Below are 7,355 nucleotides of genomic sequence, written 5' to 3' on the forward strand. Positions count from 1 at the left end.
GTTTCCTAGAAGCAGCTGGTGAGCTTAAACCACCGACCTTGCAGTTCAGACAACTTTGCAGTCTGAAGTAATCATTAGCCCACAGCGCCACGCCAGGATTCCTAACAATCACATACAGGGAAGGTCTATTTCATAATTGTCCAGGTGCTGTTAAAGAAAATCTTTAAGAAAACATTTCAAGCATTTTTTTTAAAAATGACTTGACCACATACCATTATTAGACCAAAGAAAAGAAACAAAGGTCTGACCATACAAGGGAGAGTCATTCCTTTGCCAAACACTGCTTACCCAGCTTCTCTGCACTTAATAAAAGCAACTCTTGTGAATTGTGTAATTATAGGTCCATATCTAGTTGAACTTTGTTCTTCAAGAAGTTCATTGCTGTGGGCCACAGTTGGCCTCATTCCCATTCAGGGCACAAAGTGAGGTTCCAGTCATCTGAAGGTTTGACTAGGACTGGAGGGTCTGTTCTCAAGATAGCTGTGAGTACGCGGCCTTAGTTCCTCACTGGCTGTAGGTGGAAACATCAGTTGTTCACTGAGTTCTTCCCCATGTGTCCGCTTCTCCGGGCTGTTTAAATGTCCTCTTAACGCGGCAAACAATTCTCCTCAGTGTGAGGGATTCATGGGGGGGAAAGCAGCAAAGTTTTCTATGACTTGATCTCATATTGTTACTTTCACCACATTTGATTCATTAGAAATGAGTACCTAATTCAGCTAAAGAAGACAGGACTCAAGCTCCATCTCTTAAAGAGAAAAGAATTGAAAAAAATGTGTAGACATACACAGTGTGGCTCTGGGCTGCAAGGTCTGTTTGAACTGCAAGCTCACCAGCTGTCCCTTGGACACCCTATACAGGGTCACTCAACAGCACTTAACAACAACAGAAATCTTAAAACAATCACCTTCTGGGGAAGGTGGGGGCAGCATCTGCTTGAGACTGTGGTATGGGCAGATCCTCGATGTCAGGAAGGGTTATAGTCAAATGAGTAGACTTTTGGTATTTTCTGCTTCTGGATACACAGAGGAGCACCTCCGGCTCACAAGAGAAGACCAAGAGCAGGCCTTTGCATTGAAATATATATCCTTCTTACACAGAAGGGAAGAATAGATAAAAGGAAACTCCCCAGGCAATACTTAACACCAAGTCAGCCCAGATAAGAATCTGGGCCACTCACCACCTTCTGGCCTACACTTAAAGAGCTAGAACAGTAACACAGGGGCATTAGCCAGGACAGCTCTTACACTTTTAATCCCGGCCCAGTGCCCAGTGTTGCCTGTGACCTTCATATCCTCTGAGGTATAGTTGACATTCTTGGATCACCATTCATGATCCATTTTCCTCACTGGAGTTCATAGTCATTGGCTTCAGAATCTTCTCCCTCTTTACTTCAGTGCTTGTGTTGGGTATATCTTCCACAAATTTCCTGAGAAAAGTCTCCTGGGAGGGAATTTTTTCATATATACTACATGTATGAAAAGGAGCTCTGGTAGCGTAGTAGTTATGAATCTGGCTGCGAACCGCAAGGTCAGCAGTTCGAAACTACCAGCTGTTCCGCAGGAGGAAGAAGAGGCTTTCTGCTCCCATAAAGATTTACAGCTTCGAAAACCCTGTACAGAGTCGCTATGAGTCGGAACTGACTCCATGGCACACGACAACAACAAACATGTATGAAAATTATTCTACCTTCATACTTGATTGAAAATTTGGATGCATAAAGAATTTTAAGTTGGAAAACATGTTCCTACAGAATTTTAAAGACTTAACTTCTGCATTGCTACTGAGACGTCAAAGCCATTCTGATTCCTTGTCGTTTATATGTGACTCCATGTTTTCTCTCCAGAAGCTTGAAGAATTTTCTTTTTCACAGGTGTCTGGGCAGAGACCAGTAACTTGAAATTTGCCTAAAGTGCATGAGGCCAAAGAAAGAGGCTGAGTTCCATGATGGTTGTTGTTGTTGTTGTTAGGTGCTATTGAGTCAGTACCAATTCATAGTGACCCTATGCACAACAGAACCCTATGCCTGGTCCTGAGCCAACCTCACCATTGTTGCCATGCTTGAGCCCACTGATGCTGCCATTTTGCCAGTCCATCTCACTGGGGGTCTTCCTCTTTTTCTCTGACCCTCCACCTTACAAAACAAGATATATCCTTCTCCAGTGACTGGTTCCTCCTAACAATATGTCTGAAGTATGAGAGATGAAGTTTGGCCATCCTGGCCTCCAAGGAGCACTCTGGCTGCACTTCTTCCAACAGAGAGCTGTTTGTTCTTTTGGCAGCCCACGGCACTTTTAATATTCTCCTCCAACACCATAACTCAAAAGCATCAATTCTTCTATGGTCTTCCTTATTCACTGTCCAGATTTCACATGCATATGAGGTTATTGAAAATACCATGGCTTGGGTCAAGTACACCTTAGTCCTCAAGCTGACATCTTTGCTCTTCAACACTTCAAAAAGGTGTTGTGTAGCAGATTTGCCTAATGCAATACATTGTTTGATTTCTTGACTGCTGCTTCCATGAGTGTTGATAGTTGATCCAAAAAGAATGAAGTCCTTGACAACTTCAATCTTTTCTCCATTGATAAGAATGTTGTTTATTGGTCCAGTGGTGAGGATTTTTGTTTTCTTTACATTGAGATGCAATCCATACCGAAGGCTATGCTCTTTGATCTTCATCAGTATTTTAAGTCCTTTTCACTTTCAACAAGCAATGTTGTATCATCTGCATATCGCAGGTTGTTAATGTATCTTCCTCCAATCCTGATGCCATGTATTTCTTCATATAACCCAGCTTCTTGGATTATTTGCTCAGCATACAGGTTGAATAAGTATGGTGAAAGAGTAAAATCCTGTCACACACCTTTCTTAATTTTAAACCATTCAGTGTTCCCATGTTCTGTTCGAACAACTGCCTCTTGGTCCATGTACAGATCCCTCATGAGCACAATATTCTTATGCTTAGGATCTCATAGAAATGGTTGCTTAAATTTAAAAATAATGATTTTCTCCTGCAGATGCAGTGGATTAAGCACTGGACTGCTGAGCGAAAGGTAGGTGGTGCAAACCCACCCAGCCACTTCATTGAGAAAGATGAGGCAGTCTGCTTACATAAAGGTTTACAAACTGTTGGGCTGTTCTACTCAGTTCTACCCACCTCTTGTCTGTCAGTTTGTTGTATTGTGGTGGCTTGTGAGTTGCTGTGATTCTGGAAGCTATGCCAAAGTTATTTTAAATACCAGCATGGTGGACAGGTTTCAGATGAACTTCCAGATGCAGACACACTAGTAAGAAGGAGTGACAAACTACTTATGAATAATTAGTCACTGAAAACCTTATTAATAGCAGAGAAACACTGTCAGATATAGTGCCAGAAAATGAGGCCCTCAGGTTGGAAGGCACTCAAAATGTGACTAGGGAAGAGCTGCCTCCTCAAAGTAAAGTTGACCTTAATGATGTGAGTGGAGTAAAGCCCGTGGGAGTAAAACCCACAGGACTTTCATTTGCTGATGGGGCACAACTCAAAATGAAGAGAAACTGCTGTAAACATCCATTAATAATCGGAACATGGAATGTATGAAGTATGAATCTAGGAAAATTGGAAATTGTCAAAAATTAAATGGAACGCAAAAACATCAATATCTTAAGCATTAGTGAGCTGAAACGGACTGGTGTTGGCCATTTTGAATCTGGCAACCACATGGTTTACTATTCCAGGAATGACAAATTGAAAAGGAATGGAGTTGCATTCATTGTCAAAAAGAACATATCCAGATCAGTCATGAAGTACAATATTGTCTATGATAGGATAATGTCCATGCACCTACAAGGAAGACCACTATTATTCAAATTCATGCACCAGTGAGGATGAAATGAAGAATACTACCAACTTCTTCAATCTGAAATTGATCAAACATGCAATCAAGATATATTGATCATTAATGGTGATTGGAATGCAAAGGTTGAGAACAAAGAGGAAGGATCGGTAGTTGGAAAATATGGCCTCGGTAATAGAAATGATGCTAGAGATTGCATGATAGAATTCTGCAAAATCAATGATTTATTCATTTCAAATACCTTTTTTAAAACAGCATAGGAGACCGCTATACACATGGACCTCACCAGATGGAATGCACAAAAATCAAACTGACTACATCTGTGGAAAGAAACAATGGAAAAACTCCATATCATCAGCCAAAACAAGGCCGGGGCAGACTGTAGAACAGACCATCAATTGCTCATATCCAAATTCAAACTGAAGCTGAAGAAATGATGATAGTGTAGGAGTTTTAAGGGCTTTCTTACTGAGGTGGTGCCCTGGGTGGCAGCAGGGCAGGCTTGAGTGACCACATTCTCCAGGGAGAGACAGGGACTTTCATAAATCTGGAGAACAAAGATGGCACAGTACTAGGGCCCCAGACCTCAAAGGTCACTTGCAAAAATGAAATGAAGGCCAAATCTGACATCCTGCAGCTTCACAAGGAAGAAGGAGATCCCCATCATCAGCCTAAAGCTATCAGACCTGCCTCGCCCTCCACCCTTCTTTAGCCTATTCACATATCCTTCAACCACCACACCCCCCACAACACTTTACTTCTCTACTGGGCTTGATGATCCATTGCAATGGTCACACAGAACCCACAAACAACACTCAGGATTATGGGGTATTAGGGAAATTAATGGGATACAACTCAGGATCAGAAACAATTCAGGATACAGCAGTTCCCTGGTCAGGAACACCTCTTCTCAACCACAGTCTGGACATGTCTTCCTCATTCTGGACCTCTCAGCCACTCAGCACCTTGGCCTCTGCCCTGCCCAGGCAAATGTTACACAGCTCCATTAGCCTTGTGGATAAATGCCCAAAGGGCACCCCATTCTGCAAGCCAGGTTCTTGCCCAAAGGCACTCAGCTTCACTTAATCCATGGGCCAGGAAATCTGCTGCTCTATTTCTCTGTGCCAATGCCTCTGCTGCCACATTTGCTGCCACCACTTCTCTGCACAACAATCCCAAGGTCCAAAGGACACGCTCCACTCATGGCTCTTCTTTGATGGTCCTGGAATCTTATGTTCTTGATTCTGAGATGGCTCCTTTCAAACCTAATGACATGGCCAAATTAACCAATCTCTGCATTAGAGTCCCATGCACCTTATTTGCATGGTCCCACCCACTCATGGCCCCACCACCACTCCTTTGTCTGTTTGTAGTATTGTGGTTATGAATTGGACTGCTAACCTCAAGTTCAGCAGTTCGAAACTACCAGCTCTTCTGCAGGAGAAAGATGAGGCGTTCTGCTCCTGTAAAGATTTACAGCCTTGGAAACTCCATACAGGTTCTGTATACTTCAGAACCAACTCCACAGAACGCAACCACCACCACCACCAGTACTGTGGTGGCTTGCATGTTGCTGTGATGCTGGAAACTATATATTTTAAATACCAGCAGGGTCATCCATGGTAGACAGGTTTCAGCAGCGCTTTCAAACTAAAACAGACTAAGAAGAAGGAGAATCAGACTACTTCTGAATGTCTACCCACTGAAAATCTTATGAATAACAGAAGAATATTGTCAGAAATCATGTCAGGAGATGGGGATATTATAAATAGTACCAAAATGTTGACAGATATAGTGCCGGAAGATGAGCACTTCAGGTTGGAAGTCACCCAAAATATGCCTGGAGAAGAGTTGCTACCTCGAAGTAGAGTTGATCATGACAATACAAATGGAGTAAAGTTTTGGACACAGTATTTGTTGGTGGAGTACAACTCAAAATAAGGAGAAACTACTGAAAACTTCCGTTATTAATTAGAGCATGGTATATATGACGTATGAATCTAGGAAAATGGAAAGTTGTCAAAAATGAAATGGAACACATAAAGATTAATTTCCTAGGCATTAGTGACCTTAAATAGTCTGGTATTGGTAATTTTGAATCTGACAATCACATGGTTTACTATGCTACAAATGATAAATTCAAGAGGAATGACATTTACATTCATCATTTGAAAAATACATTTCAAGATCTATCTTAAAATTCAATAGCATAACAGTCATATGTCTAAAAGGAAGATCAGTCAATACCACTATTATTCAAATTTATACAGCAATCGCTAAAACCAGGAATAATGAAATTGAAGAATTCTACCTACTTCTTCTGTTTGAAATTGATCAAACATGCAACCAATATGGTATTGATCATTACTGGCAATTGGAATGCAAAGGTTAGAAACAAGGATGGAAGGATCAGTAATTGGAAAATATGGCCTTGGTGATAGAAATGATGCTGGAAATCATATGATATAATTTTGCAAGATCAATGACTTGTTCATTGCAAATATCTTTTTAAACAACATAAAAGATGACTATGCACGTGGACATCACCAGATGGAATACACAGAAATCAAAATAAAAATCTATGGAAAGAGAAGATAGAAAAGCTCTGTATCATCAACCAAGACAAGGCCAGTGACAGACTGTGGAACAGAACATCAATTGTTTGTATTCAAATTCAGGCTGAAGCTGAAGAAAATTAAAGCAGGTCCACAAGGGGGCGGGGCTTGATGCAGATGGGGAGAGGTGTAGTGAAGAGCTCTGTCAGCAATAACACAGAATACTAGGTGAAGTGGTTTCAGGGGAGAGCTCCAAAACTCTAAACCACGTATGTAAGAATATTTAAAAAGTTTGAAGGCTTACAACTAGTGAAACTTGTAGCAGAAGCAAGAAATCTCATACTTTTGAATCTGCCGGGCTCAGTGGCCTGGAGCTGACAACTTGGGTGAGACCAAACAGCAAGACCAAGCGGGGAAGCAAGCCAACCTGCCAATGACTAATGCCTGCGGGAATGTCAGAGACAAAGGTGGACAATATTCTTTGTTTGGATGTGTTTTGTTCTGATTATTTTTGGTATCTGTTCATTGGCCTCTCGCTGTCTGCACTGGAGGGGTAACTAGAGGGGGTGCCTGAGCAAATGGACAACCCCCACCCCCACCCCCACCACTGGAGGGTTCTTCTACCACGCATGCACACAGATCCTTTCAGTGCTCAAAGGACCAGTCCCTACTTAAAACCAACCAGCAGTGCAAAACAGCCACAGCCAGACCTGAACTTTTTATTAATAGAGAAAAGGCCAAAACATGGGGTGTGAAGTGGGAAAGAGTCTAAAACAAAACAGGCCAAAAATTAAATCCTGAGGTACAGCAAACAACCAATAGTGAGTGGCATCTTGAAATTTATCAGGTGGCCTAGAAGGCAAGAAGCTGAAAGAGGATATTAAAGTCATACTCATACTCGCTTACAGATTTATTTTTCTTCTTGTCTCTCTCCTCTCTCTTTTCTGCAGTTATAGACTATAGT

Source organism: Chrysochloris asiatica, unplaced genomic scaffold (assembly GCF_000296735.1).
Source record: "Chrysochloris asiatica unplaced genomic scaffold, ChrAsi1.0 scaffold00415, whole genome shotgun sequence".
Classification (NCBI taxonomy): domain Eukaryota; kingdom Metazoa; phylum Chordata; class Mammalia; order Afrosoricida; family Chrysochloridae; genus Chrysochloris; species Chrysochloris asiatica.